The sequence below is a fragment of the Ceratotherium simum genome, chromosome 13, assembly GCF_057802395.1.
Source record: "Ceratotherium simum simum isolate JZ-2026a chromosome 13, ASM5780239v1, whole genome shotgun sequence".
NCBI lineage: Eukaryota > Metazoa > Chordata > Mammalia > Perissodactyla > Rhinocerotidae > Ceratotherium > Ceratotherium simum.
This window is the reverse complement of record NC_141912.1, coordinates 15,072,993-15,081,511: the sequence shown is the minus strand read 5'-3', so window position 1 is coordinate 15,081,511 and position 8,519 is coordinate 15,072,993. Positions and strand designations below refer to the sequence as shown.

Genomic DNA, 8,519 nt, shown 5'->3' with positions numbered 1-8,519 from the left:
CCCAGAACAGCCTTCACCTCCAAGTATCCTCACCCTCTACTCCTAGCAAAGCTTGCCTGACTGAACAGAAATCAGTCATTGGACAAAAGAGGTGCCAGTAAGAAGGCTCTTGGCCCTAATTTAGTTCCTTTTCACATTCCAAAAGAGGAATGTGGAACTGAGTCTGAGTCGACCAAAGCGAGAAATGAGAATGAGGCAGTGTAGCAGCCACGAGAAAGGGCCCTCGAATCTACAGCTGCCAGGAGTGCAATCCACAAGGGCCTCAGCAGTTGTGCTCTGACATCCATTGCCACATTTGCCTGCGGGCCACACTTCCCATGGCTGCTCCTGTGGCCACCAGGCACAGCAGAAATACTAAGGCAGTCCTGTGGGTGGGAAATGCAGGACTCTTCTGACAGGAAGCTTTGCCAAACTTTCCTTAGAACTGCACGGCAGTCTAAGTCAGTTCTACTCTACCTTCGTTTCTTCCTTCCCTGGGGTCAGACTTGCATCACAGTCTGATGGCTTTCCAAGCCTCTGTCGGCTTCCTCCCCGTTTTCTTTCACAGGCATTTCCCCTAATTTCTTGCACCTTTAACCTATCTTGGTGCCTGCTTCTCAGAGGATGTGGACTAACATAAGTGGGGATCCGACAGGAGGAGCAGGGGGACGGGAAGACAGCAGCTCGGGGGAGTATGGTATTAGTTTAAAGGCCAAACTCACTTCCTGAGATGTGGGCCACAGCCTGAGACCTTAGCGAGGCTTCACGCAACGCTCATAGCGACGGCGCTGAAATGTGCCCATTTGGCCAGGCTGGACTACATTTCCCAGAATTCCCTTTCCCCCTATGTTTGTGGTTAGGCCCGGCTACAAGGGATATTCTCTCGCCAGAGTGGGAAGGAGGCTTGGTGGCGGCAGCCGTTTGGTAGCGTGAGCGCACGCCGCCGATCTGCCCTCACTGACTGCCTTGAGGTGAAGCAGCAAGCTGGACCTGCGGTTGCCCTCCCTTCACCCTGGAGCTGCCTTCAGTTTCTCTGCACCCTGGGCCGGGTGTATACTTGTTCAGCAACGTGACACAGGACCTCAGCTTCTGCAGGATACCCTCATCAAGGTCAGGGGAGCAAAAAAGGACGTGGGTTTCAGTCTGCCCACGTGGGGTTCCAGCTCCTGCTTGTGGGGTTCTAGCCTGCTCTCATGAGCTTTCCTTCGTGTCTGCGTATGGACTTCAGCGCTCCAGCGTTAGTGGAGAAGACAGCATTGTGGAGACAGCCTAGCAGCTCCCATGATTATGTAAGCCAATTCCTAGTAATTCATATTTTTTTCAATCATATGTACATATACATACATGTATATAGTATTCGTGGTTAAACCCCTGAGTGATACACTCATTATGTGGCCTCTCCCCAGGTTACTTCAGGGCAGTGGTACACGTTAGGAACTGGAACAGGCGCTGAGGCTTCAAAGACTAGACAGTGCTAACGCTCTGCTCTGCTGCTTTGGGTCAGACCTGTTCATCAGCGACATACAGGAAGGTGGAACTGCCTCCTGAGGACAGGTGCATTCACAGCTCACCTGGCAGAGGGGGAAGATGAGTGGTTTGGTTTTGTTTTTTAAGCTCAATTATATCTGGCTTTGTGCCCCCACCTCCCTGGCTGGGAGGACATCCAAAGCAGTAATTATTGGGACACCTACTACCACCACCACCACTACCTCCCAGTGGTATAGAACAGGGATCGTGAAGGCTCACAGAAGTGGGGTGGGGCCTGGCCCTTAATCCAGGGTGGTTGCTCTCACTTCCCTCCCTCTTCTTTCCCAGGGCCAGTGTTGAGTCTGGTCCTCTATAGCTGCCACAGAGAAGCCCCTCAACATTCCAGTCTGCCTCAGCCTTCGTCCCAAGGCTCCAAAGCCAAGAAGTCCGATGATAATTTCCAGAGAGCCATATACTATGTCATCGGAGGTCCTGACCCCTTGAGGGGTGCATGCGGTGGGTACCATCTCCACTCACAGAACCTTCCATCCTCCAAGTTTCAGAGAACCCAGTTCTCCCTGGGTCCAGCTACTTCTGTACTCACTCATTATCTCCTGTAAGTTTCAATTATCCAAAATAACAGCCTATTTATTCCCCCCTGGGTTTAGAGAAACCCCAAGGGGATGTTACTTTCTACTTCTCTCATGATAAGTCTGTAAATATTTATTTCTTAAAAGATTTTAATCTCTGGGATTAAAAATCAAGACAACTTTGGGAGGAAGGATGGAGGTAGAAATTGGGGGGGTCACAAGGTGGGTTTCTGGGGTGCTGACAATGTGTTATTTCTTGATCTGGGTGATAATTATACAGATGAGTTCACTTTATGATAATTCATTGAGCTGTACGTTTATGATTTGTGTGCTTATCTCTGTGTGTTATACTTTAGTCTTTAAAAGTTTAAGAAAATCCACATGCCAACAAAAGTATACAATAAAAAAAATCTCTTTCCCACACTTGTGTGTCTCCCCCCCCCCCCCAGCTTACTGTCCCCAGGAGCTTTTAGGGAGCCCTATCTAGGAGCTCCAGTACCTTGTGAACTTGGGTAGTCATTAGTGCTATTCCCCTTCTTCTTCTGGGCACATCGTCCCATTGTATTTCCTGGCCCTCCTGTGGTTGAACTGGGTTGTGTGACCAGTTCTGGCCAGTGAGTCGTAAGTGGAAGTGATGTGTGTCAGTTCTGGGCCGGAGCATTCAGTTGCCAGTCTGACATCCTCTGGACTTCTCTTTCCTCCTGCCACAGTGACATGCAGTTTTGTTTTGTTTTTTGGTGAAGAAGATTCGCCCTGAGCTAACATCCGTTGGCAGTCTTCCTCTTTTTTTTGTTGTTTGAGGGAGATTAACCCTGAGCTAACATCTGTGCCCAGATTCCTCTACTTTGGAATCTACTTTGTATGTGGGATGCCGCCACAGCATGGCTGACGAGTGGAGTAAGTCCACGCCCAGGATCCGAACCTGCGAACCCGGGCCGCCAAAATGGAGTGCACGGAACTTTAACCCCTCAGCCATGGGACCAGCCCCCTGACATGTAGTTTTTAAATTAGTATTCTCCATCTGCCTTAGTCTCAGAGGGATTATGACAAAGAGCCAATGTACAGTGGACATGGGCAAGAAATAAATATTTGATGTTTTAAGCCACTGAGATCTGTAGGTTGTTTGGTACTGCACAGAATCCTGTTTTGTGTCTGTATCTCTGAAGAGTACACCAAGATAAGAAAGTTGAAGTAGAAACAGAAATATGGGGGGTGGATGTGAGTATAGTTAAAGTATCTGTTAAGATATTTTCAGCTCCAACTATAGCAACCCAAATTGAAAATTGCTTACACAATAAAACTATTGCTTGTATAAGAGAGGTATGGTGATTCCAGGATTGGTTCGTTCAGCTGCTCAACTGTGTCATCAAAGACCCAGATTCTTTCCCCTCTGCCATCCTCAGTGTGTTGGCTAACTTCCCTTTTGGTGTAAGATAGATGGCTACAGCTGGTTCAGGTAATATTCTTTCTTTCTTTCTCTCTCTCTCTGTCACACATGCGCGCACACACACCCAGTGACAGATAAGGGACTATTCAACAAAACATTGAGAATGACAGAGGAAACAGATCAAGCATATTCAGGATATTATGATCATTTTAGCAATTCTGAGATGGTGATTTGAAGTCTCTTTTAATGGTCTGGTGTATTTGTTATTAGAGCTTTTAACACAACATAAAGTGTTCTTTTGTTGGGAGACCACAAAATCAAGTAGGACTTGTGACAGCCAAGTATAAAGAAAAGTGATAGAATGACATTTGCTATTTCTGAGTACCTTGATTTTGCCTGATGCTGAACTTTGTAGTCTCCAGCAAGTTACTTAACTTCTTCTCCTGCCTATAAAGGGATTAACAATTGTACTTTCATCACAGATCTGCTGTGAGACTTAAGTGAATTAATACATATAAAATGCTTAAATACTTTCTGGCACATAGTAAATGCTATAGAACCAGTAGGTATTATCATTATAATAGGGTTTTGGGGAAAATTAAATGAGTTAATGCATGTAAAAGACTTAGAGTAATGCCTGACACGTAGTAAGCACTCAATAAATCTTTGCTGTTACTACTGCTATTATTATTACAGCTTTAAATAAGAAGATTGAGGAAGTTAAGGAGTGTAAAAAGTATAAAGTTAATGCTTTAATAATAATGAATTTATCAGTATGAAATACCATTGTCATCTTCTTAATTATCATGATGAATAGTAAATTTTCACTGAATGCCTTTCTGTTTACTACAGAGTAACTGATCAATAAGAAGAGAAGTCATTATCCCAAATCTGCTCTAACGACTTTCTGAGAGACTTGAATTGTGCAGACCATCTATCTCTTTAAAACCTTCCTATAAAAGACAAATAAAACTGCCCAGGAAATATTTAATTGATGCTTATTGCCATCAGCATATTTCCTATTAATCAGATTTATAACACTGAATATTTATATTTTTTATGTGCTGTCTACAGAGTTTATAGTTCATTAGGGCATTTTATATAATGTTCCTTTTTTTTTAATAGATCTTGGAATAGTACCATTTGACTTTGTAGCTTTGAGGTTATACCAAGCATTATTTGGTGTCAAGCCCTGATATCTGTTGTTAATTTGTTAAGGCTCTGTGGCCCAGACGAAACTGAGGGAAGCAAGGAAATGAGCATTTATGAAGTGCTTCTATATGTTTTCCTGTAATGGTTACTTACATGTTATTTTATCTAATCCATGCCGCAACTCTGCTTTGTGGTGTTATTGTCTCCATCTTTCCAGGTGAGGAAACTCAGAGACAGCAGTGAACAGGCACCAGGAATTGGACAATGGCAGACCAGAGATCAGAGAACAAATGGGGTGATCCAGGTGACTAAGGGATGTCTTTTCTACCCAGCTGCCTTTTCGAGGATCACTACTCCCTGCTGTGCGTGAAAGGCTTGACATTTAGAAAACAGCTTCACAACTCCACACTTTATAAGACAGTATCTAAAAACACACCGACAGGAATAAATGTGCATTTCCTGTATTTGAATGTGATTCTGAGTGGGCATATAATAAATGCTAGCTGGCATTGCTTACAGATGTAAAATTAATAATGGAGTTGGATCTGATTAGGAAAATAAAATCAAAGCTTCTGTGTTCTCGTGGCTACAGCCCAGGAAGCCCAGGCTGAGAGTCCTACACTGACTTAGGCCAGCTTGAAAAAAGATGGTCTGCCATCTTGTCACCAAAGAAGCATTCATTAACCAAGTAAAGTAACTAAAAATAGTGCATTGTCATTTAGGGAATAAACTAGTACAACGAATAAACAAAAACAAAAACATTTCTGAGCACTTTGATGTGCCAGACATTGAACTAGGCCCCCGTGTTCTAAGATTGAGATTCATTGTCTTGTGGAGCATTGGGGTGGAAAGTGGTGGTGAGCAGGTAACACTATGAAATGGGCTCTTATGGTGGGAAGGGCTATACTTCATTTTAATTTTGTTGTTGTTTCATTTTAACTTTTTATTTTGAAATAATTTGAGACTTGAAGAAAATTTCAAAAATAGTACAGAGAGTTCACATATACCCTTGACCTTGCTGCTTCTGATGTTAACAAATTATAAAACTATGGTACACTGTCAAAACCAGGAAATTAACATTAGTACGATACTGTTAAATAAACAACAAACCTATTCCAGTTTCACGTGCTTTTCTGTAAAAAATCAAAACATAACAGGGACAAAAACTTGAAGAGAATATATAAAAATGAAAATTTTGTGTGTTGTTTGAAATGGTCAGTATTATGCACTGATTTTTCTTTCCGTGAAAAATTGTCTTTAATAATTTTATTATATTGTTCAATTTTTTTAAAAAGACTTAAATTACCAGCATTCTTCTCTTTTCTACTCAGTAAGCTTTAAGTAGGCACTTTCCCAGGAAAATAGGGTTGCCAAATTTAGCAAAAATTAATACAGGATACATAGTTAAATTTGAATTTCAAATATGCATGAATAATATTTTTAGTATTAATATGTCCCATGCAATATTTGGGACATTGTTTGTTTGTTTATTTATTTATTTATAAATAAATGGTGAGGAAGATCAGCCCTGAGCTAACATCTGATGCCAATCCTCCTCTTTTTGCTGAGGAAGACTGGCCCTGGGCTAACATCCGTGCCCATCTTCCTCTGCTTTATGTGGGACGCCACCACAGCATGGCTTAACAAGCGATGCGTCAGTGCGCGCCTGGGATCCAAACGGGTCAACCCCGGGCTGCCGCAGCAGAGCACGGGCACTTAACCACTTGTGCCACTGGGCCGGCCCCGGGACGTGTTTATATTAAAACATTATTTTTGTTTCTCTGAAATTCAAATTTAACTGGGCTTTCTGTAGTTTATCTGGCAACCCTACAGGAAAGAACACAAATATGGAGAGTAGAGCTTAGTGTACTGCACCTGGGGTTCCTGTGTCATGGGAAGGGAGATGGCAGAGTGTCTTCAGGTAAGAAGATGCAAAAATTATTTTTCCAACAATCTTACCATGCTCTGCTAAAGGGAAAATATCTGTATCGGAGGATAGAAAGAGGCTGCAGGGAAAGGAAACCTGTTAACTATTTCAGAAGATATTTAACATAGCTATTACCTTGGCCTGAGCCACCTCAACCAGAGCTGGTATTGGCGGAGGGGTATGAAAGAGTAAGATGGGGGTGAATGGGGAGGTGTATGGGGGGGGCCAGGTTAAGCATGGGGGCCTGGGAGTGCAAGGGGAGAAGCAAATGCCCTCAGTACCAAACCAGGGTAAAGAGACCTGCCTTCTCCCCAGATTGGCCTTAAAAGAAAATTGTGGGCCCATTTGGGTTCTAATAAAACTGAAAATATGCCAGTCCAGGCCAGTGCCAATTTTCTATTACTGCCTCCAGGACCAAGCTATAGTCCTAAACAGACTACTCAAGATCTATTTCCATTGAGCTCACTTCAGTGCCTAGTTCCAATATAAAATTTCTGAAATCCAAAACAATAATTTAGGAAACACCATAAAAAGTACCCTGAGGCTTCAACCAATGAAAATTCCGTAATCTGACAGGTTAACGTTGCATGGCAAATGTTGGCTGCCACCTTGCTTAAACTCTCTCAACAGCAATGTGCAGTCTCTGCACTCCTGCCCAGCCCCGGCACTGCACTGCCTCCATCCTGGGTGAGAGCAGCAGGTCACGCTCAGAAATTCACCAGGGTGCCCTTACAGGCCCCTTTAGTTACCACACGGAAGCTGCCGCTACCACCTGAGAAATGCCCTTCATCTGAGCACCATCCTCTTCCAGGGTATTTTTAATTTCAAATAAATTTCCTCAGTGTGCTGTGGCTTTTCATTTCTCTTTATAAATCCTCTCTGTTTTGCCACCTGCTTCTGCTACTTCCCTTGGAAGCCCTAACTTGTAAGTGATTTGCTCCCACCATGTATGAACGTGCATTGACATCTAACCCTCAGTATAGTCCTTGAAAGTTACTCCTACTGCTTAGAGGCTCCAGAGGCTTTGTGGATAGGAGAAACAAGGTAGGATGTTGAGGCAGAAAATCTGGACTCAAGTACTAGCTTTCTCCCTTACTACCTATGTGACCATGGACAACTTAGTCTGTTAAAACAGATACAATTCCTCTTGTTTATCTCATAGCTTTGTTACATGGAAGAAATGGAAGGAAATAAGAGTGGTGTGCTAATGATAGCAAACATTTCTCAGTATTCATTATGTGCTAGGCACCGAGTTTTAGGTGCTTCTTTCATTGAATTCTCACAATAACTTCACAGGGTAAATATTATTATTCTCATTTTGCAGATGTCTATACTGAGGCACAGATTGTTTAAGTATCCTGCCAGAACATCATACCAATAGTAAATGGTGACCTCGGGATTTGAACCCAGCCCATCAGGCAGCCAAGCCTACTCACTTACCGCTATGCTGAGCTACTTCCCGGTATGATTAATGTGTTAAAGTCATTGTTAGAAATTGAGGATAAAGATGCTCCTACCCTGGACTCACTGGGGTAGAAGTCAGTGCCGTCATCATGGGCTCTCTCCTGCAGCCCTTTCCTTCTGTACCCTTAGCTGTAGATCCCTTTGTGAGACTGATTTGGAGGAATCAGAACTGCTCACTACTTAAAAGGTCTTTTCTGTGTCTACCTGCTATGTTTCAGGGGACGTGAGGGGACTAGTGAGGTGTGCCATAACAGAGTCCTTCTTTTCTAAGACAGATAACAGAGCAAAAACAACTGTGACGTTTATGGCTGTGAATCTTCGGACATGCCACTGGTAGCTGGGTGTAGTGTGGGATTTCTCAAATGTCAGTCAAGTATAGACATGTTTTTAAGGAAAAGTGTTCTATGAATCATGAAGACCACTTGCGTGGATGCCCATTTGAGAAATGCCGATGTGTACTAGAGAAAGCAATGTGGAACCTGAAATTAGGAAATCCAGGTTCTCATCTTGCCATCACCACTACCCAGCCAGGTCATTATTGTTGCCTCACCTG

The 8,519-nt window shown here is 43.2% G+C and overlaps 1 long non-coding RNA gene across 2 annotated transcripts; it reads left to right on the top strand.

The window, feature by feature from the left end:
• Positions 1-886: 886 nt before the first annotated feature.
• On the top strand, positions 887-5,688 carry LOC147915376 (uncharacterized). 2 transcript variants are annotated; one of them, XR_015553966.1, is made up of 4 exons: positions 887-1,268; positions 1,386-1,533; positions 1,795-1,962; positions 4,793-5,688. It is a non-coding gene; the product is annotated as an uncharacterized LOC147915376 (long non-coding RNA). The 2 variants fall into 2 exon arrangements; XR_015553965.1 differs by lacking the exon at positions 1,386-1,533.
• Positions 5,689-8,519: the final 2,831 nt, after the last annotated feature.